This window comes from Acomys minous, assembly GCF_964271855.1.
Source record: "Acomys minous genome assembly, chromosome: 11".
Classification (NCBI taxonomy): Eukaryota; Metazoa; Chordata; class Mammalia; order Rodentia; family Muridae; genus Acomys; species Acomys minous.
Window position 1 is genome coordinate 105,672,879 of NC_140492.1, and position 23,927 is coordinate 105,696,805.

A 23,927-nucleotide genomic window follows, 5' to 3' on the forward strand; every position below is an offset into this window, starting at 1 on the left:
GCTGGTGAAACGGGATCTGGTACTTTGAACAGGCAGTTAGGGTATATAGAGAGGAATTAGTCCCCACAGCTAACTGTCCCTCAGTTAATGCGAAGACTGCAGTTAAATGATCCTGGGAGGAGGGGGTAGAAGGGGGAGGGAGACAGAAAGACAGGTAGAGGCGCTTAGTCTGAGCAAACTAAATGGTTTCAGAGATAGCGCCCTAGACTTCTAGGAATGAATTAAAAACAGTAAAAGGAACTACTTAAGGATATTTATAAGCAATTTTACCTTTTAGTACTTTTGTACATGTGTGCATTTGTATTAAAATTTTAAACTACTTGAAAAATGATGGGAACTGTCTAAAGTAATAGTAAGCAAAATGCTTACAGTAAACTATGAGGCAACAGCACACAGGAAGAAATATGAGCATGACAGTGACATTTGGAGGGAAACTGTGATGACTTAAAGATGTATATTATAATTTTTAGATCAAGCACTAAAAAAAGCACAATCAGGAAGAGAGAGGTAATATAAGTCAATACAAGAGATAAAATGAATACAGACGAATCAATTTACCCCAAAGTATGTGGAAATAGACAGAAAAGAATCAGTTCTTCCCAGAGTAGCCAGAAATGGATAGAGGAGCAAAATAGAAATGTTACAAATATATATATTCATATACTCATATATTCATATATGTGAAGACTTTTATCCAATCACTTTAATCATTAGATTAAATGTAAATGTATTAAACTCTCCCTCTAAAATAAAAATTTAAAAAGTCTAATGCTTCAGTTATAGTTGTTACACTTGAAGGGCTTAATAGCCATACGTGACTAAGGGCCACCTCCCTACCCATGACAAATGCAAACATTTCCATCATCACAGAGAATCCTATCACACAGCACTTTCCAGAGAGTAACTAACGCAAAATGACGCGGGGACTTGGCATACTCCAGGATTAGGATTCTGTAATGAGGATATATAGGCACCAGGCAGTATAAATGAACAAATACTTTAAGATAATTTGAATGTTTAGGAAAAACAGAAAGCTTGTCACGGAAGTAAATGTAGCCACAGGGTACCATGCTCTGTTGTAAGTAGTGTCTACATGGGAAAAATTGTTTTATCAGTGGCACTCAATTTATTCTAAATTGGAGGATAACTGTTATTGGGAGGATGAGAGACTAAGCTTCACCTACTGAAACAAGAAACCAAGAAACAAAAACAGCTTCTCTTCACAAGATTGGTACAGTGTACAGATGTATTCTGGGGGACATAGAAGCAGCCAGCATAGGAAGCTGTGGAGAAATGGGGTGGGAAGTGGGCTGGGGTGAGGCAAGGATGGTTGTTTGTTATCAGCAGCCCAGAGATATCTAATTATTAAAAATTGATGCATAGTCTACCTAGGTAATAATTGTGTAGACAATCACAGAGTCTGATTGTTGTTTATTCTATTAATATTTGGTCACGGCATTCAAGGAGTTAATGGGCCCACAGATAATTCACAGAGGCCTAGTTCCCAAATGGAACCTATTTCATGTTTTATATAGCATATGTTAGAAGAAAAGTAAGACTATGTGAGATACAAATAATGAAGAGATGTTTTCCAAAGGTCAGATGGAAAACTCACATGTGGATGGTACTCACTGGGTCTTATGTGTATGGAGAGAAAAGAAAGCTACTGTGTGGCCAGGAGTTTAGGGCGGAACATGGGCCCCATCTCATGTTCCTACATGGAACAAGCAGAGCTTGGGCAAGAACGAGCTGCCATATACAACTGTGGGAGAGACAGAAGCTCTGTAAGTGACTTACAAGGGTCACGGGACCCTGGGCCCTGAGTGTCTGAGCATGTGCCCCACCTACGTTCTCTGTGTTAGGATTTGCAGTGAAAGAGTACTTTGGCTATAGGGGTCAAGGAATGCTACACACACACACACATACAAATCACACCACACAATAGATTTATTGGGGCGGGGTATGAGATGCAAAAGACTGGATCTGAGCAGGGATGGAAAAAGGGAGCGGGAGACGGAGAGGGAAAGGGAAAGAGAAGGACATGGTGTGGGTTTTACGGGGGGCGGGGCAGGAGGGGAGTATGGAGCATGCGCACAGGGAAAATACGCAACAGTGGTGACGAGGAAGCCTGCCTCTTTAGCCTTTAGTGATGAGGAGGATCGAAGCTGCGGTAAGGGATGGGGGAGCACGTGGCTCCGAAATGAGGGCAGTTCTAACGCTTTGGTGTTTCCTTTCTTAATAACTCATTTTTATTTCTGTTACTGTTTTTCCCCAGTGTGATATTTGGTCTGGGATAGTAGAATCTGGAAGCGTCACTGTCATTACCCGCCCCCCACCCCCACCCCAACCCCCAGAACTCAGATCCTCGCCTGTAACATTACTGTTGAATGAGTGGCCTAGAAAAGGCACTCAGAGTTAGTTTCCTTTTTTGCCCTCACTCTGCTTCTGTACTCACTTCGAGGCTTCCTGTTGGGCAGAGGCACCCCGTCAGTAGGAGGGCCCCAGTTTTCTTCCCTACACACTGTCCAGGAGCCTTCACACACTACAGGCCGTCATCGCCCCTTCAGGGCCCACTTGCCTTTTTTTTCTTTTTTTCTTTCCTCCCACCTAGTCTAACATGTAGCAAAATTGTTCCCATCCCTACATCTTTGAGTCACAAGCCACTGGGCAGAAGACTGCACCAGGCAGTTAACTCTCTGAATTGCTTGTTGAGGTGGTGAGATACCACAGTGGGTAACTTTATCCTGGTCAAAAGCTAGTGGGGCACCAGGGGGAGAATCCAGCTTGCAGAGAACGGCATAGCAGTTGTTGAGGCCACAGGATTATCCTTTCTGGCAACTTCTATCGTTGACCTCAGAACACAGCCTGTGTAGACTGGTTCTCCCCCCTGCTTTTCCTCCTAACTCCCTGTTGTATGGAGATTAAAGTTCAGTTTTACTGAAGAGGAAAATGTTGGTTAGAGAGGTTAAGCCAATTGTTCCAGCTGATGGGAACAGGACAAAGAGGATTATTTTCCTTCCTGCTTTCCTGAACTGTCCTACATATATGGAAGGCTTTCATTGGTCTTCTAGCAGTGTCCCAGGCTTTCATTGGTCTTCTGGCAGTGTCTCGGGCTGTGTGGTTTCATGTGAGAGAGGGAGCCCAGCCTCATTAACGGATCTTAGTGAGCTGACTTCCCCAGCAGCTGGGTAATGCAAACCATCACTGTTGGGAAGTAAATTTTCAGCAACCCAAAAAGGTACTGCAGGTTGTGGAAAAGGAATCCATTTGTCTTACTCATCCTCGTGACTAGGAAATATAGATGTGGAATCTAAGTGGCAAATGGCTGTGGCAGGTGAAGGGTTGCTCCGCCTCCTGTGGCTGAGGCCGTGTCCAGGAGTACATTGAAGGGCTCTGATGCCCAACGCACATTAGCAGTGCCATGACACAATCTGCTCCCAACAGTCTCCTGATATCCTCTTTGCTTTAATTTCAGGTTTTGTTTTCCAGTTAAGTTTTAAAGATGTTGTTGTTTGATTACTCTTATCACATCTATGATTATGCCCTTTATATAATGTCAAGGAATGCAGACAGTGAATGAAGGATAAAACTTAGGAGGGAAAGTATTGAGGAGGAAGTGTTAGGTGGTCTCATTGCTCTTGCCCTCTGCTCCTGTTTTTGCCAAGTATGGTGTCTCACATCTGTAATCTTAGCATTTAAGAAGTAGAAGCCAGGGCATTAGGAGTTTGGACAAGATAGTGAGACTGTCATGGTGAAAAAGCAACACAAAACAGAGCACCCAACCAATCAGCCAAACAACAAACAAACAAAAAACCCCAACAAACATTAAGCAACTCTCCCAACAAACAGTAGTTTCTGTGTTAAGAACTCCAATTCTGTGTGTAGTTTCATTTACATTGCCTGGATTATTCTTAGCACAATAAAGCAGATTCTTCATTATTGTTCAACGCCTATTGTCTAGGTACATGACATTAGCATATATCTTCTTTCGTATTAGTGAAATGAGACATTTCTCCAGCTTCTGTTATATTATTTAATTTCCTTAGGAAACCATTAAAAGACAGCAAATATTCTTTGCCTTATTGTGAAGTGATTTAACTCTTTATAGCCTCTCTTACTGATTTTAAATAGAAAGCTACAGATGTTGTACTGCCTCCTTTCATTTAGCCTATTTCTTTAGGGGAAAAAATCCCAGTAAATTAGATATTGGGCACGCTATAAATTTTTATTTTTATTTTTTTACTGATATTGACCCTCCAACTTTCCTCCTGATCAGTTGATTACCAGCAATACTTCCCCTCCCCCAGTATTGAGGATTGAACCCAGGCCTCAGATAGGCTAGGTAAGCATTCTACCCTTGTTCTTTACCCTCAGCCCCAACTGTGTGATTGGAGAGGAGACATATTGCTTCTCCACTGTGGTCTGTGTGCTTTCTGGAGCCCCTGCTTGTCTCCTTGGTTTAGTCATAACCTGTGTCACCTTCTGCTCTCAGCCACTGAGCTATTTCAGGAGTCGCAGCAGCATTTTTACATGCCATCCAACCACCCCGTCTTACTGCACAGCAAGTAACAAGAACACACATTGCATGGGCTGCGTCCAGTTTCTCCTCGGAGAGCTAGAGCAAGAGAAAAATCATTTTGACGTTTTGCTCCAAGAGCCACCGACAATAGAATTGCCTCTGCAGAGAGTGTAGGTCTGGGTCTGTGAAACTTTTAGCCCCTGCTTTGAATGACTGAGATACCAAACATGTTCCTTGTCTTGTGCCTGATTCAGTGGACCAAGAAGATTTTCTCCCTGCCCCCCCCCCCCCCGTTCCCTCCCAGGACAATAAGCAGCATTGTGAAAGGCTGTGCTAAGAGATCTAGGCAAGGCCACCGGCCTTACCACGACTAACTAGGACGCCATTTCATCAAGATGGGTTTACTCATCTTTAAGATAGAATTGGGTTTAGTCTTCATTTGTAGCATTGTAATTATCTCTAGATAATCTTCTTAGGCTGCTCTGAACACAAAGTGACACAGCCCATTGCTTAGTTACAGCTCAGGCTGTGCTGTTGGTTGGTCTTTCGGGGATGCGCTGGGGTCCAGGCATGAAGGAATACACTGAGACAGGGAACGGAAGGATGTGCACATGTACTACTGATGAGGATGGAATGGGTTGCTAAAAGGACACTTTACGTGGGCACATAGTGGCCCAGGGTTACAGAGGAAAGGTCAAGGAAGCTTCAACCCCAGATACCTCAAAACAAGAGGTTGGCAAGAGTTGGCTCCCCGCTACAGAACCTGGTACCACAAAACTAGCTCCTCCACCATCAAGAATTTATTACTCTGACAATGATCAGGCTTCATTCTTTGTTTGACCTTATAAGATTTTCTCCCCTGGATCCTACAGCTCCTGAGTATGCAGATGAAGGATCCTCCAACATCCTTGCCCCGGCCAATGGTACAAGGCCACACAAATCTTGCCCCAGAGACCTTGGCCATCTCCCCCGAGGTGTAAACACCTTCTTCCCCAATAAACCCAACCAATTCCCTGAAGCTGTCCCCGGGTGTGTTCTTTACCTGCACACTCTCTGCTGAGTGCCAACCGAGACCCTGCACTGCATCCCGCTAAGCGTCACTCCCTCCGGCCCATCCTGGCCACCCCAAGGGAAATGTGGTCATGGGGCAGCAACTTCAGAAACCAGAGGCAAATTTGGCCACCTGCAAAGCTTCAAGTATCCTAAAAATATTGATAGCACTTAAGGTTGGGTCCTGAGCACATACTATCCATGGACAAATTATTTCATACTTTTTTCTTTTTTTGGATTTATTTATTATGTATACAGTGCTCTGCCTGCACTACAGAAGAGGGCATCAGATCTCATTGTAGATGGTTGTGAACCACCATGTGGTTGCTGGGAATTGAACTCAGGACTTCTAGAAGAATAGTCAGTGCTCTTAACCTCTGAGCCATCTCTCCAGGCCCTGAGTTTTATTCTTATAAATAGTTCATTAATTAGTTTTTGAGATAGGATATCACTATGTAGCCCGGATTGCCCCCAGATTCCTGATCTTTCTGCCTCAGTCTCCTAAGGGCTAAGAGTAGAGGTTTGCTACCATACCTGGTCGTAATCATTTTATTTTTATGTTCACTCATCTGTGTCCTTTTCTATGACTTTTTTCTTCATGGCTTTTAATTCTCGGCTTCAAGCATAGCTTCTGGACAGATCGGGCATGGGGTACAGGAGCAAACAAAATAAACACACAGTCTGTCTACACCTGTCATAGAACACCCCCTCATCCCTGTCAGAAGGGCAGTTTTCAGTGACGCCATAGTCTAACCCCTGTCCCTGTAGTAGCACCAGTAAAGAAAGCATTCTTTCAGAGATCTCTTATGTGTGTGAGCCACAGCAAACTGCTAACCTGCTTGGGGAAATAAATATTAGAATGGTTATTTTTGCTTTCCAGTGGCTTCACTTGCCAATAATACACCGGCCATGGAGCTAGCCTTACAATATGATGTGCCCTGCAAGACAGTATATGTATTTATGTGACCTGATTTCTTACATTAAATAATATTTGAACCAGTTTGTGTCATGATTTTCTTTTATAGGAGAAAATGCCACATAATGCGAGTTAAGGCAACGGGAGCCACTATTTCATTGCCCAGCGCCATAATCTATTAAGCCTGAGATATTTTCAGGGAATTGCCTTAAATCCTTTGGTGGTTTAAAGTAGCTTCAGAAGGATTAAGTGGCTTAGAGGTAATTGTTATTGCTAATATTTTATTTGAAATGTCCTGTTCAGCAAAGGTAATGTGACATTTTGCTCACTGGAAATGCTGTCTTTCTAGGAAAAAGGATGAGTCAAAAGGTCAGTGCCCAGGAGGGAGAGGGAGGGCAGGGCTCATGTGAGACAAAGGACAAGGTTTTGAGCTGAGGGGACCTGCACAAGTTAGCTGAGTTGGAGCCGCTTTTTATGTAGACCTTGGGGACCTAGAATTTTAATTGTATGGGAATTGCCGAGATTAATCTCGACAGTTAATCAGCTCTAAAGACATGTCTGAATTTTACTTCTAAAAAGAAAATTTGGTAAGGAGAATGAAGCATATTGTGGTCTTCTTTGTGGGCTTTTTCTCTTTGGAGGGGAAATGTTGGTGCTCTGTAGAACCTGTCTCTGCCACTGCAAAGGATCTCAAAAGGAGATTGCCCCAGAAATCCCTCGGGAGCAGCTGTTTCAGAATACAGACCCCCTGGGCTCTATTTCTTAGGTCTCCAATTCGATAGTTCTGAGATAGCCCTAGAGCTATGCATTATAACCAGAGAGCACCAGAAATTTCTACATGGGTATTCCCTGGGCCCACAGACTTCCAGTCTCTTGTCCACCCATCATACTATGTTTTCCTAATTTCTCTGTGTACCAAAAAGGATAGACTCCTGTATCAAAGTGATAGTCCAAATATGAATGACTTGAGTAACCATATTCTAGGCCTTCCCTTCTTGTTGCCCACTGGGTTTTTAGTAGCCCCAGTTTCCATCATCACTTAAGCCTTTCTTATCTACACCCCATGTGTAGCTATAGAGCAATAGCTCAGTAGGTCACCTCCTGGCATTTGTTCTTCAGTCTGCTCTCTGGAAACAGAGACATCCTTTCAGAACGTGTGCTTTAGAGTTATGTCTACCCCACAGAGACACTTGGGGAACTTCCCATTATCTCCAAGGTTAGGATTGCAAGTTTCCCCTTGGCTCATTTATTGTGTGAGTGACCACTTACTGGCCTGCCTCACAGCACTTTCTCGGGCACTGTGTTTGAGCTACACCTTGAGTTCCAGAGCTTTTGCGCTTGACCTCTGGCATGGTGTGGTCTTTAGCTTCGAACCAATATTTCATTTATTCCTTTCCTCCATCCTAGTGAGCTCTTATATCCCTTTCAGATGATACCTCACATTCTGCCCTCATGCTCTCCCCTCTACCTAACTCAGATTCCCTTACAATACAACCTCAGAAACAGTGTATACTATGTTTACTTTGCTAAATGATAGATGCCTGTTTTTCTCTAAGCCTGAAGGTCTACCAAAGAGCAGGTAGGTGCCCTTTTGCTCACAACTGTAGCACCAGGGTCTCTTCCAGTGTGTATTGCATAGGATAACTCAATACATGTTCATTGAGTGGATGCCTAGTGACTGAATGAATGGATGTACTGTATAGAATTATCTTATTTTAACAGAGAGATCACATGCAGGAAAATCACAGTAGAACTAGCAGAGATAGAAATTGGGGATGTCAGGCAGCTAAATTGGGTTGCTAAGGTCATTAGCTAGCTAATTAAGGCAGGTAGGACAACATAATTATAACTTTTAAGCACAACCATTAAATGTATCCAAACTTTGTACTCAGGTATATAATTTTAAGCTCGAGTTGACTTTTCAGTGACAGATAGTTAAGGCTTTTTGAAAAATAATAGCGATCTTGATTAATAAATTATTAGATTTCACTCAAAATTAAGAATATTTAGAATAATAAATACTTTTCAGTTTAAATGGAGTCTTATGTTAGGTGTCATCTTGCTGGACCATTTCCCTCAAGGCTTCTGAACCCAGCCTATTGTGGAGCTCTGAAAGGTTTACTTGCATACCCGCCAATAATTCCTTTGCTCAACTTTGATATTTGCTCTGGAAGATTTGCTACAAATGTTCTGAGATGCTGGCATCTTCTGAATATGCAATAGCTGAATGCATTTGTTAACGCAGTTGACAGTTTAGGTTACCTAGACTCTGTCATTGGGGCCTGTGATTTACTTGTTACAGCTTTATGGTATTTTCCTCAAAGGAGTCCAGAGAGTTTTTCAAATGGCAATCACAAATCGAAGAGATGAAAGAGATAAATGCAAGAAGACCTCCTAAATCAAGGTCTAAGGGAGAACAAGTAGAGAGGGTGACATAAGGTGCAGGCCATGTTTTAAAAGCAAAAGCCACATTCTTTAGATGTTCAAAGTCTAGGACACTTTGGATTCTGTTTTCAATGCTACAGGACTCAATTTAAGAGATAAAAGTAATTCTTCCAATATGTCTGCACCACGAAAGGAAATCTCAGTCTGTAAGAACCTGGAGGTCTGGAGAAACACCTGGCTTCTTGTGTATCATCGTCCAATGGAGCCAATCCAGTTACAAAGAATGGGAAAAATTTGCACCCAACATTTCCTGTGTGAGTGTGCCAGCACTGTGTTAGAGACTTTTATATACACACGAGATCACAAACTGGCCAAGCTCTGGAATGTTCTCTGAAGAATCAGCCAATCTAGGAACAAAAGGAGACTGATACTCAATATTCGTTAAAAAATGAACAGGAAAGCTTACACACTGTAGGACTCCAAGCAGTTAATTTTATTTTACACTCATAAGAAAAAAAATCAGACAAGAAGCAAAAATGTTAAGGATTATCTATAATGAGAAATACATAGATGAAAACCACTAGAGAAAAGACAGTTTTAGGAAAGAGAGATCATATATAATTCAAAAATCTGAAGAAATATGGAATCTCCTCAGAGAGATAAGAGAAAATATTGTATGTATGAAACAAGAATATCATGAGCCAAAAAAGAAAGCATAAAAGAATTAAAGGGAATTTCTGAAATGAAAACAGCAACAACAAACTCTAGAAGAAATAAAAATAAATAAGAGGCCAAGAAATTAAAATAAAGTCTCCTAGAGATACTTTGGGAAAATATGAGGAAGGCAGAAGATAAATTATAAGAGAACAAGAGATCATGCTAGCTAGCCAAACACCAGCAACAAAATTCTAGATAGAAAGTAAGATAAAGGTGAAGAGAAATAACTAAAAAACAAAACAAAACAAAACAAAACAAAAAAAAAACCAAACCAAAACAACAACAACAAAAAAACAGAAAAAAACCCCCCAAACTTTCCCAGATCAGAAAGAAACATCCAATGCTCAACACAAGATTCACAATAAAGCACATTCTTACTGACTTTGAGCACTGAGGACAGACCACACTGAAATTATATACATATAAGTAACATTACGTGGGCTGATCAGGGCTATATTAGATACACACACACACACACACACACACACACACACACAGAGAGAGAGAGAGAGAGAGAGAGAGAGAGAGAGAGAGAGAGAGAGAGAGAGAGAGAGAGAGAGAGAGAGAGAGCTGCCATGAACTTGAGAGAATTAGGTAAGCGATTCATGGAAGAGTATAAAGGATAGAGGATGATATAATTATATTTTAACTTAAAGAATAAATACATAAAGACAAAAATAAAAAAACAAGCAAACAAGTAAACAAACAAGAACAGCACTGAGAGTAAGAGAATAAGTAAAAGTTGTCAAGATAGAGAGCCACTTTTGAGCTGCCAACACCTGGAGGCGCTGAGACTGGAACCTGCTGGCCATGCCAGCCTGGGAACCAGTTCTCCTCTTGGTGGACTCATCTTTCCCTCCTCTGGCTTGGGAATCAAGTAGGTGATCCTCACTCTCCCTCCTGTCCACTAATTCCAACTCCCCAGTCTCATACCCTGTAGCAGATCACTTGCAGGCACCTGTTCTCCTTCTCTGACTCAACTACCTGGGTAGTCCACCAAACCTTGTGGTAGAACTGGCTTTCCTTCTTCTTGTGGACCATTTATTTCTAGCCCATCCCCATTCTTTTTTGTCCTCCCATAATAAGAGGCAAGTTTATAGCACTGACTACATTAAAAAAAAATGGAGGGGGGGATGGATAGATGGTTCAGAAGTTAAAAGCACTGGCTGTTCTTCTCAGGGTCCTGAGTTCAATTCCCAGCAATCACATGGTGACTCACAGCCATCTATGAGATCTGGTGTCATCTTCTGCTAGTAAAAATACATGGAGGCAAAACACTGTATACATAATAAATAAATCTCAAAAAGAGGTGTGTTTGGGGGAGCTGGAGAGATGGCTCAGTGGTTAAATGCATTGGCTGCTTTTTCAGAGAACCTGGGTTCAATTCCCAGAACCCACTGGCAGCTCACAACTGTCTGTAACTCAAGTTTCAGTGGGTCCGTTTCCCTCACATAGATATTCATGTGGGCCAAACACTATATATATAATTATTTCAAAAACTGGAGGGATCTTATATTAGTAATTAATGGCACATCTGAAAGCTCTAAAACAAAAGAAGAAATCATACCTAAAAGGAGTAGATAGCAAGAATTAATCAAACTAAGGGCTGAAATAAATAAAATACAAAGAATAAATGAAACAAAGAATTGGTTCTTTGAGAAAATCAGTAATATTGACAAAGCCTTAGCTAAATCAAAAAGTGCAAAGAAAAGACAACAAACTAAAAGACAAAAGAGAGAACATAACTACAGACACTGAGGGGACATAACCACAGACACTGAGGGGACATAACCACAGACACTGAGGAAATCTGGAGAATCATAAGGATATACTTTAAAACTTATATTCCACCAAGTTTAAAAATCCAAAAGAAATGGAAAATTTTCTTGATATATACCATCTACCAAAGTTAAATCAAGACCAGTTTAAGCAGCAATTTAAACAGACCTATAGGCCCTCATTAAAAAACAGTCATGAAAGTGCCCACCCCCAAAGCTCAGGGCCAGATGATTTTAGCACAGAATTTTACCAGATTTCAAAGAAGAATTAATGCCAATACTCCTTGAATTATTCTAAAAAACAGAAAGAGAAGAAACATTGCCCAATTCTTTTTATGAAGCCATAGTTACCTTGATACCTAAAGTAAATAAAGACCCAACAACAACAAAAAAGGAGAATTACAGACCAAGTTCCCTTATGAACATAGCTATAAAAATCTACATTAAATACTTGCAAACCAAATCTAAGAACATATAAGAAAGATCATCCTTCACGATTAAGTAGTCTCCATCTCAGAGATGCAGGGATGGTTCAACATATGTAAAGCAGCAAATGTAATCCACCCTATAAACAGATTGAAAAACAAAACCACATTAGTTGCAGAAAAGGCCCTTGACAAAATCCAATACCCCTTCATGGTACACATCCTGAAAAGACTATGGATTCAAGGGCTAGACCTCAACATAATAAAGGCAGTTTACTGCAAGATCAAAGCCAGCACAAAATTAAAGGAAGAGAAACTCAAATTCCACAAAAATCAAGAACAAGAGGAGGTTGTCCACTCTCTCCATACCTATTCAATATAGTACTTGAAGTCTTGGTTAGAGCAACTGAAGGAGCTCAAGGGGACAAAATTAGGAAGGGGAGAAATAAAAATACCTTTATTTGCAGATGATATGATTGTACACATATATGGCCCTAAAAATTCCACCAGAAAACTCCTGCATTAATGAACACTTTGGTGAAAAGATAAGAATACAAAATTAATTCACAAAACTAGTAGTATTCCTATATATAAATTACAAATGAAATGAAAAAGAAACTAGGGAAGGAATGCCTCTCAACAGCCTCAAATATGAAATATCTTGGGTAACTCTACCAAGCAAGTGAAAGACTTATACAATAAAAACTTCAAGACATTGAGAAAGAAATTAAAGAAGATATCAGCAATGGAGAGATCTCCCATGCTCATAGATCAGTAGGATTACCATAGTAAAAATGGTCACCTTACCAAAATAAATCTACAGAATCAATGAAATCCCAATAAAAATTCCAACATAATTATTCACAGAACTTGAAAGGACAATTTTCAGATTCATATAAACACACACACACACACACACACACACACACACACACACACGATAGCAAAAACAGTCGTTAGCTATAAAAGAGCCACTGAAGATAACGGTATCCCCAACCTCATATTGTACAACAGAGCTAGTAATAAAAACAGCGTCATACTGGCATAAAAGCAGATACATTGATTAATGAAATTGAACTGAAGACCCAGACATAAGTCCATATACCTATGGATGCCTGATTATTATTTTTTATATAAAGAAACCATAAATATACACTGGAAGAAAGAAAACATCGTCAGCAAATGGCACTGGTCAAACTGGGTGACTACACATAGAAGAATGCAGACAGATCCATACTTACCACCTTTCACAGAACTCAACTCCAAAACCTTGGATCAAAGAGCTCATGTAAGGCCAGATACACTGGATCCGGTAGAAAAGAAAGTGGATTAATAGTCTTGACTTCATCGGCACAGGAGAAGACTTTAAGAACACCAATAACACAGGCACTAAGAACAATGAATAATAAATGGGAGCTCATGGAACCGGAAAGCTCTGTACAGCAAAGGACACCATCATTCAGGCAAAGTGGCAGCCTACAGAATAGCAAAATATTTTTACCAACCACACATCTAGTAGATGGTTAGTAGCTAAGTTATACAAAGAACTAAGAAATATAAAACAAACTGGGCATAATCCAAATGACCCAATTAAAAGACAGGGTTCACTAAACAGAATTCTAAAAAGAAAGAAAGCAAGATAGAAAGAAAGAGAAAGAAACAACAAAAAAGAAACACAAATGGCTGAGAAAGAAAGAAATGTTCAACACTCTTAGTCATCAGGGAAATGCAAGTCCAAATTACATTGATAGTTTCATCTTCCACCAGCCAGAATGGCCAGGATCAATAAAACAAATGACAGTTCATGCTGGTGAGGCCGGGGCACTCATCCATTGCTGGTGGGAGTGCACACTTGCATAGCCACTAGGAAAATCAGTGTGGCGGTTCCTCAAGAAGCTTGGAATAGCTCTACCTCAAGATCCAGCTGTCCCACTCTTGGGCATAAATGCCCAAGGACTTTACATCTTATAACAGAGAAACTTGCTCAGCCATGTTCTTTGCTGTTCTATTCATAATAGCCAGAAACTGGAAATAGCGTAGATGTCAGTGGAAGAATGGACCAAAAAAAAAATCTGGTACATTTACACAATGGAACGCTACTTAGCTGTAAAAAAATAAAATTCGTAGGTAAATGGATAGAGCTAGAAATAATCACCCTGAGTGCGGTAACCCAGATCCAAACCTCACAAATATTGTATGCATCCACTTATATGTGGATGTTAGCTGTTAAGTCTTCAATAAGCAGACTATACTCCATTATAACCACAGAGATTAGGTATAGAGTGAGAGACTGGGATGATGGTAGACCTTCCAAGGGAGGGGAAATGACTAGACAGATATCGGTGGATTTGGAGAAGGGACTAGAATGTTAGAATCAGTGGAGAGGGAGAAGGAATAGGTAGGTAAGAAAATATGAGGAGGGACAGCTAAAACTAAGGGCTATTTGGGAAGATGTACGGAAACCTAATATAGTAGAAGCTTCCTAAAATATATACATATTTGACTTAGTGGTTAAGAGAGCTGTCTGCTCCTCCAGACGTCCTGAGTTCAATCCCCAGCAACCACATAGTGGCTCATAACCATCTACAATGTGATCTGATGCCCTCTTCTGGCCTGTGGGTATATATGCAGGCCGGACACTGTATACATAATAATAAATAACTTTTTAAAAATAAATTTTAAAAATTAAAAAAAAAAATCTCAATAGACTCACCAAATAATGAAAGAGACCAAGCCCGAGGTAGGCATCTCTCCTCACCAAATGGAACTTCCAGTTCTTGGAATGGATTATATCTAATTGCGTTGTTGCCCAAGGTCCCCCGTGGATACCGCTAACAACACAGGCTATTGCAAGTCTGTTGGCTGCTCTCCACAACCTGAAGGTAAAGCCCTGTTGCTGAAGCCAACACCCAGACCAGTCACTGAACAGAGATTCTGAGCTGGTGGCTACCTAAAGCCTTCGCTGCTACTGACAAGTGTTCACTGTACTGGAAGGTACCCTGCACACTACCAGAGGAGAAAGGGGAACACCAACCTGGTTACAATCCCTTTGAACTACAGTGGTGACCTGCCTGCAAGATACACTGGTGCAATAGTGCCACAAAACATGCAAGACAAACCATATCTGACTGATGAGAAAAAAACCCATACCAGACGTTGCCCTGGTGGTGAGAGTAGATAGGCCAGAGACCTAGGGGGAGGGGCAATCCTGTTGTTCTTCTAAAGGAACAGAACAATAAAATGACTCCTAATAATATCATGCTATACCCATAGCTCAGCGTCTTGCTCAGCCACCAGCAGAGAAATTTCCTTTTGCCGCAGATGGGAATGAATACAGAGACCCACAGCTGGACACTGTGAAGCAGGGGAGAGACCGTGAAACAGACAGCAGCACCAAATAGATTAGCTCCATCAAATCCTTCCCTGAGAAAGCTCAGGGAGCACTGTGGAAGAGGAGGTGGAAAGACCAGTAGGGATGGAAAACACAATGTCTTCTAACCACAGAGGGTGCAGATATATATTCACACACAAGTATAGATATTAATTCCTTTGATTTTAGAATGCTATTCAGAGAAGGAGAGAGAGAGAGAGAGAAAGGGGGCGGGAGGGAGGGAGAGAGAGAAACCAAGGCTCAGACAAAAGTTTTTTTTCAAGTTGAAACATCTTTAATAAAAGCCCTTATTTACTTTGGTGCTATGGGTATGCGTACCCATGCCGTGGCACACATGTGGAGGTCTGAGGACAACTTGTGGGAGTTGGTTCTCTCCTTCCACCATGTGACTCCCAGGGTTCAAACTCAGGCCCGGACTTGACAGCAGGAGCCTTTTACTCACTGAAGCATCTTACTGGCTCTTAGAAAATTTAAAGTATAATAATGTAACTATTAAAATTGTTTCAACCAAAGTTATGAGATAGCTTTACAGCCAGCTTGGGGTTGGGAAGTGCAGCAACTCATGCCTAAGTGGGGAGAATGAGAGACAGAGAGAACTGTATAGAATGAGAAAAATCAGTACAAATGTATAAACATATTTGGTGGACAAGGGATGCAAAATTGAAATAATGATTTTAATGAATGTCTTATAGAAACATGTCTTTAAATTTTATGTATGTGTCTTTCATGAAAAGTGAGGACCAAGTTAAAACAGGGAGAACAGCTGGTTTTGTGTGTCCATGGACCACCTTCCTTTGTAAGCCCCCAATTAGACAACTCTCCATGGGCTTGCCTCTAAATCATCTTTGTGACTCATGGTAGTTTAATAATTCTGAGATCTTAACTGTGGCGGAGGCACTTCATCACCAGGGCATGGATGCCTTGAGCTCCCATGATAAAAAGTAATTGCCATGCCTACTGTTGAGGACCCCTTCCTGAATCTACTAAAAAACAGAACTTAAAGCCACACACATATTTTTTTTAACACATTTTTATTGAAAATTAAAAATAATTCCTATTACATCTCATTTTCTATCCCATCCCATGCATCATCCCATTCCTCCCTCCCTCCCACTTTCACCCCAATCTCCCTTCCCTATGACTGTGGCTGTGGGGGACCTCCTCCCCCTGAATATGGTGCTAGGGTATCAAGTCTTTTCTTGGTAGTCCTCTATCCTTCTTCCGAGTGCCATTGAAAGCCACACACATATTAAGTGCCTTACAGAGCCTTTAACACTTAAGCATAGGGCTCTGAACTGCTCTGCAGTTACCTTTGGCTAATTTTTTTCTCTTGGCCATTCATCACTTAGCTCCCCAAGCCCTAGACTCAGGTGGGAAGCAGATTGAGCTATTTGTAAACTCCATTAATTACAAATATACAAAACCTGTCTTCTTTCCCAAAGGTCAAAGTGATTCTCTCTTTTCTAAAGCCTACATAAAGTAAGCTTCCCAAGTAAGATTAGCATTTAGAGTACACACCACCTCCAATGGTCACTGACCCATTGCTTACCCATCCAAAGCAGCAGATATTAATGACTTTTTAAACACAACTTTGTCTGGCTTCCTACGGTTCCCTCTAGAGACTTCAGGAGAACATGGTGAAAACACGGAAAACTTAACTTTATTCTTGAGGAGGCTCTAAGCACATTTTGTTTTCAAAATTGGAGGGTCCTTGGGTATCTTTGTCATGCAGGTTTATGAGTGGACTTAGCTACAGTGATCTTCACTGACTACCTCATGCTCTGATCCTGACTTGGCCACATTCCTGCAGGTAGCATTCTTCAAACACCCATGTCGTGTCAAACAGCACTGACGGAGACATGCTCACAAATGGCCAAAGATGTAGTGTATACTCAACTTCTTCCACCTTTTTCTGTGGTCAGTGTCTGCAGCTGTGAATCTGAAACACAGGACCACAAAAAGAAAGAATGGGAGCAGAAGAGGAGGAGCAGGAGAAGGAAGAAGATGAGGAGAGCTAAGACAGGGAAGGGGCGGTAGAAGCTTCTAGATGTTGAAATGAACAATCTCTTTCATGTCTATCATTAATGTGTCCACTGGAGGCATAGGCCAAGAGAGTGGCTCTTGGAAAATATGGGGCATTAAGATTAGGTAACCTAGGTACTGACTTTATTGCCCAGGCAAAGAGTCCTTGAAGGATTCAATCTTACTATAAATTAGTGACAACCTATTTTGGTTTCCAATAATATATTTCCCCCAGATGTGAGTTTTATTGTCATTATTGTCCTCCACCATCTTTTTATATTGCATATCTTAGAGACACACAACCCACCATTCAGTCCCCATGAAATCCTCTTCTGGATGGATGGTGTAGATGGTACATTCCACTGTCTAAGAGTGTGGGACCTGAGAACAGAATTCAGTGATGGAGATAGACTTTGAGTTGTCTTTTCTGGGGGACGGAGTGACAATGTTCTGGCTAAGCACAAGCATTTTTGAGACTTTTTGTATGAAGAGGGTTATCCGTGTTTACACATGTTGATTATCCAAGGCCACACCACAGACGTAGGTCCCTTTGACTATTTTTTTTGCCACTGTGAAGAGAAGTGTGATTGAATGAAATCTATTCTCTTCCTTTTCCTACAAACTTCTGAGAGGGATTATAATCAATTTAAATCAATAATAACAACAATGTGATTCTTGCCATGATCCTTCTGAGAGAGCTTGTCAATAGTCTCAAGGCTCCCAAGTCCCCAGCAAACAAAACAAAACAAAACAAAACAAAAAACCTCAGATAATCTTTTGCCTGTTGTTGTTGCCCATAAGTCCAGAAATTTCTCCTGGTATATAAATAGAGATGCCTAGTATTTTAATGGAGGTTCCAGAAGGTTCATTCACTTCTACTCATTAAATATTTTAGTGTGTACTGGATGTATTAGTGGTATTTTGGGTGGAGCTAAAAACAAAAGATATAGCGTATGCCTTCAATATGCTTATGTGGAAGGACTGAGAGCTCATAAAACAAACCAATAAACACAGGAGGTGATATTGGGTCATGATGGGTTTCATGTCAACATTTGAATCAAGTGGCTAGATAAAACATGCCTTAAGACCCAGACCTCGTGGGAAGTGGCACTTCCATTTAGATGTAAGCATGGCAGCCTCAGAAATGTTTCAGAATACACGAATGAAAAACTAAGGAGAAAAATATCTTTTCAAATCATTGCTGCATTTTTTTTGCATTTATGTGAGATGGGCTTATTTTCCCTGTCCTCATGACCCTGCTAATTATAAGAATTCCCGGATCTGTAGGTACCGCCAAGTCTTTGAGTTTGTAGTATTACTGACATTATCAGAATGTATTTCTGAGTAAATAGTGTCAACTGCTTTTCTGGTTTCTTAAGTGGAGTTTTCAGAAGCATCCTCAGTTTTTGTTCCCCTGTGGCAATATATCTATTTGTCATATATAACTTCTGATAAATGTATCTTCTCTTTGAAATTAGGAAGCAGAGTATCAGAACCAGACGTAGATGTACTTAACTGCGGGTGTCGTGAGCTGGACGTTTGGAGGGATGATTGTGGTCATTCTGTGGATAAATGGCAAAGAGGTAGGTGGAGTTTCCTATCAAAGAAAAGAAAATCTAGGCAACATATTTTCTTAAAGGTAGCCTAAAGTGCTGACCATGACACTATTAGGAAGAACGATTTGATGCTAAAATTTACAGCATCATGATTTGAGAAAAAAAAAACATGGATTAGAAAATATGTCCATTATTTTTACTAGCCCAAAGCCTTGTTCAAGGTTATATATCCACGTAATAGACATGGGGATGAATAAATATTTTATTTATAATTTCAATTCCACGAGAGCAAGATGAAGAAAGACATGAGAAGGTGAGCACTTTTCTCCAGGGGGCGGGGTCTGTTGCTAAGGAACGGAAACTTGGACTATCTAGCCTCACATCTAGCTGTGACTATTTTCCTAGGAAGAAACAACCCTCAAGAAAAAAAAAAACCCTGAAAGGCTTGCAATCCCTCAAAGCAACGTCAACAGTCAAATCTCTATTTTCACACTACACAGAAACTCATGCGATCTATGAATGACTTGTTTATAGAGAACGTGTTAATTGCCTCACTATTCTTTTTCATTCCTTTTTTTAAAAATGTGATTTCTTTGAGTGACCTACTGAAATGGCCACCATAAATAGATGGCGACTTCGCGTACAGATTTCACAGACATCTTCCAGCTCTTCCTCATGATGGTGTCTTTTATCTTTTATAGATGGTCAGCGTTTTTAGAAAAGCCGACTAACATTCTTGCACTTGCCTTAGAGGCACGCTTTTTCTAACTATCATTAGCAACCCTACAGTGAAGAACGCGCTTAATTTCTTAGGCAACATAACTTGCATTGATTTAATAAATTTGAGGGTTAACTTTAAATTGTTTCCTTAATAATCGTTTAGTATTCACCATCAAGTCTGCGCTGGTCAGCTCATGCTCTGGAGGATTCCATATCTGTCTTGTGTATTCAGTTCATCTTTCTGCAACTACATTGGCCAACTTGCGAATTTCTCTGTAGTGCGCCTGGTTGGTTATGTAGAGGCAGCAGCTTATTCTCCAGGGACTCATGCCTCATCTCCACCAATCAGGATGCAGTTCAAGATTCATTAGGTGTGCTGGCTAGATTATTTAACTTAATTCAGTATAAATTATTTAATTCCTCCAGCCTTCCCAGTGTTCAATATGAATGAAACAATTATTCCTGGACAAAACCATACAAATAATACCACACAGTTTTACCAAGCCCCAAGATAGCCATTAAATCCCAGCTAGCCACTGCTTTACATAAAGTTCGCATGCTGAGTTTTTGAGGGAATAATATTCCTGAAATTGTCTGGATTCAGTAAGATTATGCTATTCTATATTTAATGAGAGACCATCCCAATTACATAGCAACATGAGAAATCATAAAATATTTTTAGGTAGCAACTTTGCCCTGGTTTTGTTGTCTATTCTTGTCCATGGGGGGGAAAGGGATAATTTTGTTTGTTTGTTTGGTGTTTGTGTGTGTGTGTGTGTGTGTGTGTGTGTGTGTGTGTGTGTGTGTGATTGCTTCTGGGAACTGTTCTTATAGGCTAATCCTAGTTCTCGCTCTCAAGTCTAAGTGGCCAGTGCCTGGCAAATGAAGGATACCTGGCTGGTGTGATAATTTTATTTCAGTGTGATAAAATACCTGAGGTAATCAATTTACAGTGAGGGTTTATTTTGCTTTAATTTTTAATTATTTTAAATCATGTGTACATGTGTGCATGTGAGTGCAGTGCCCGTGTAGGCCAGAAGAGGTCATCACATCTCCCAGAACTGGAGTGAGAGGTGTTTTTGAGCTGCCTGATGTGGGTGTTGTGTCTTCTACAAGAGCAGCAAGTGCTCTTAACCACTGAGTCATCTCTCTAGCTCTGAGGAAGGGCTCATTTTAGTTTTCATTTCAGTCTGTGGGCATTTGGGGGCTGTATCTGGTGAAAAAAGCTGACCCCTTCATGGCATCCAGGAAGCAAAGAGAGGTGGTGATGGACTGCTGTTCTAGTAACTTCAAGAGTACGCCATCAACAGCCTAACTTCCTCCAGCAAGGTGCCAGGTCCTAGCTTCCACCTCCTCCTAGGGGCATCATTGGCTGGTGACCAGGCCTTTGATAGATAAGACTTTTGTAGACACTTATTCAAACTATAGGAGGTTGTATATGTTTTGCGCCAAAGGTAAGTCATGTGACATGCATAGGTGGTGTCTGTTGGTGTGGGTTGGGTGGCATGGAAGCAAGCCCTTGAGATGGAGATTGTAGGGTTTATTCAGCTAGGGTGGGTGGGGAGAGAAGCTTCAGTGAATGTCACTGCAGCGGAAGAGCAGCCAGTGCTGCGGAACACTGTGGAGCTGGCATGGCCTTCACAAGCTGGCCTGAATTGAGACAGAAAGTTTGTGCCTTTGCTCTTCTGTCCCAGGCGCTCATCAGCTGAGAGCTACTTCCCAGGATGGGTATGACCTCATGGCTTTTAGCAAGCTTGAGTACTTCTGTGCTAATGACACATCTTGGGGCACCATCGATGCTCTATCATCTTTCTATGGAAAACCTGGGTGAGGTTTATGAAAGACACAAAACCAGAAGGCATAGCACCATTTCCTTGATATACTCTCTCCATGCTGTTCTTGCAACGAAGCTCAGCGTCACTCTGTAGAAACACAACGGATGTCCTTCTAGGCCCTTTCCTTGCTCTACAGCATTCGTCCTGTTCACGGGTCAGAAAGATAGGCCCTAGGGAAGTCTGACCCTGGAGAAGTACAAAGGGTGTAATACAATTCCTGGGAGATTAAGCCTGAAACATGGGAGGTGATATTACTGAAATCGGCCTGGAGACACAGGAGTAAAACAGCACCTGAGAACGGAGCGGAGGAACCGGAAAGAAGGCTGGATAGGTCACACACAATGGCTTGTTTCTTTCACTCAGTCCTCCTTGCTGAAGCCAGAAAGGGGGTGCTTGGGCACTCACAGTGGCCTTTCTCTAGCTAGCTGCACTCTCTCACTACCTTCAGTCTCCAGGAGTTGTCTTACAGCATCGGGGAGGCTGAGATGACCTTTCTACCCAAGCCTGTTCCTCCCTCCCTTGGCTTCCTTTTCTACATGCTGCGCCATTGTCTGTCTACGATCCTTCCTTTCTCCCATTCATCTACGCATAACCATCGACTCAGTCACTCGCCCATTCATCTTCTCACTTACTCAACCGCTTTGAGCTGCCTACGCTGCTCAGAATGCCCTGATTCGTGACCTTGGCACTTCTGACACTTGTTGTGCCTCCCTCCTAGTTCTTGTCTGTTGCCTGACTTGCACCTTAGCTGACCCTCGTCTTCACCGTCTGTGTGTATATTGGGCTTGGTTGGGCCCCTAGTTTCTGATTAAAATCCACGTATCCTCACGTGGCGAGTCTGGCTTGATGCCAGTCCTCTCCAGGTGAGATCTATGGAAGGGTTTCTGAAAACTGAAAAACTGCTTCAGCCTTCAAGTGTCTAGCCAGTTCCTCCAATCTCAGATAATGTCCTGAGACCTAATTCCCGCTTCTACCTCGAATGAGCCAAAGATACCCATGCCTGGATGAGAATGACTGTAGAAAATGCTTCATGGGAAATCCAGAGTGTGTGGCTGCCTGTAACACTCAAGGGAATGGAAAGCAAACACAAGACAGCTATAACAAACCTAACAGCTTGCCATTAAGACAATCATTTTCAGAACTTCTTCTTATTGTTTGAGAATTCTGTATATTTATACAATGTGCTTTGATCAAAGCCACCCCCTATGCCCTTCCCTCCAATTCCTCTTCTATTTTAGCCACCACCTTCTTTTCTTTCATGCCTTCGTTTTGTTTTGTTTTTTTTTTTTAGTTAAAAATATTTACATATTTATTCACTTCATATCTTGATTGTAGCTCCTCCTTCCTCTCCTTGCAGTCCCACCCTCCCTCTTCCCCCGTCTCCCCCTCCTACTCCTCAGATAAAGGAACCCCCACTAACCCACACCATCACACAAAGTTGCATCAGAACTGTGTGTCTCCTCCCCACTGGCTTGGTGAGGCAGACATCCTTCTGCGAGGTGGGGGGAGGAGTGATAAAAAAAAGCAGGCAAGAGTGTCTATGTCAGAGACAGCCTCCTCTCCTCTTTCTAGGGGACCCACAAAAAGACCAAGCTGCCTATCAGCTACGTAAGTGTAGGGAGCCTAGGTTGAGTCCATGCATGGTCCTTGGTTGGTGCATCAGTCTCTGAAACCCTCCATACCCCGCCAGGCTTTCTTGGTTGTCGTGTGGAGCTCCTGTTCCCTCTAGGTCCTTCTATTCTTCTCCCACAAGATTCCCTGAGCTCCGTCCAATATTTGCCTGTGAGTCTGTGAGTCTCAGCATCTGTTTTAAGCCACTGCTGAGTGGAGGCATTCAGAGGACAGCTATGCTAGGTTCCTGTCTGCGAGTATAGCAAAGTATCATTAATAGTGTTAGGGGTTGGCTCTCTCCCATGGAGGGGGTCTCAGGTTGGACCAGGCATTGGTTGGACATTCCCTCAATTTCTGTTCTATTTTTATTTCTGCACATCTTGTAGGCAAGATAAATTTTGGGTTGAAGTTTCTGTGGGTGGGCTGGTATTCCCTTCCCTCCACTAAGAGTCCTGTCTAGTTAGAGGTTGGTCTCTTCTGTGTCCACAACATCTGCTAGTAGTTCCATCATCCATTTGCCTGTAAATTTTATGATTTCTTTGTTTTTAATAACTGAGTAGTATTTCATTGTGCAAATGTATCACAATTTCTTTGTCCATTCTTTGGTTAAAGGATATCTGAGTTGTTTCCAGTGGCTATTATGAATAAAGCTGCTGTGAACATAGTTGAGCAAATGTCTTTGTTGTATGGTGGAGAATATTTTGGAAATATCCCCAGGAGTGATATAGCTGGGTCTTGTGGTAGAGTTATTCCCAATTTTCTAAGAAAGTAGCAGATTTCCAAAGTGGTTGTACAAGTTTGCACTCCCACCAGCAATGGAAGAGTGTTCTTTCTCCACATCTGTGCCAACATGTGCTGTCACTTGAGTTCTTTACTTTAGCCATTCTGACAGGTGTAAAAAGAAATCACAGAGTAGTTTCAACTTGCATTTCCCTGATGACTAAGGATGTTGAACATTTTTTAAGTGTTTCTTTGCCATTCTAGATTCCTCTGTTGAGAATT

General features: G+C 41.5%; 1 long non-coding RNA gene across 1 annotated transcript in view; it reads left to right on the forward strand.

The window, feature by feature from the left end:
• Positions 1 to 18,819, forward strand: part of LOC311608980 — a 153,830-nt gene extending 135,011 nt beyond the window's left edge. The window contains exon 4 of the long non-coding RNA XR_014783209.1: positions 18,682 to 18,819. This is a non-coding gene — a long non-coding RNA (uncharacterized lncRNA). The remainder of the gene's footprint in view (positions 1 to 18,681) is intronic.
• Positions 18,820 to 23,927: the final 5,108 nt, after the last annotated feature.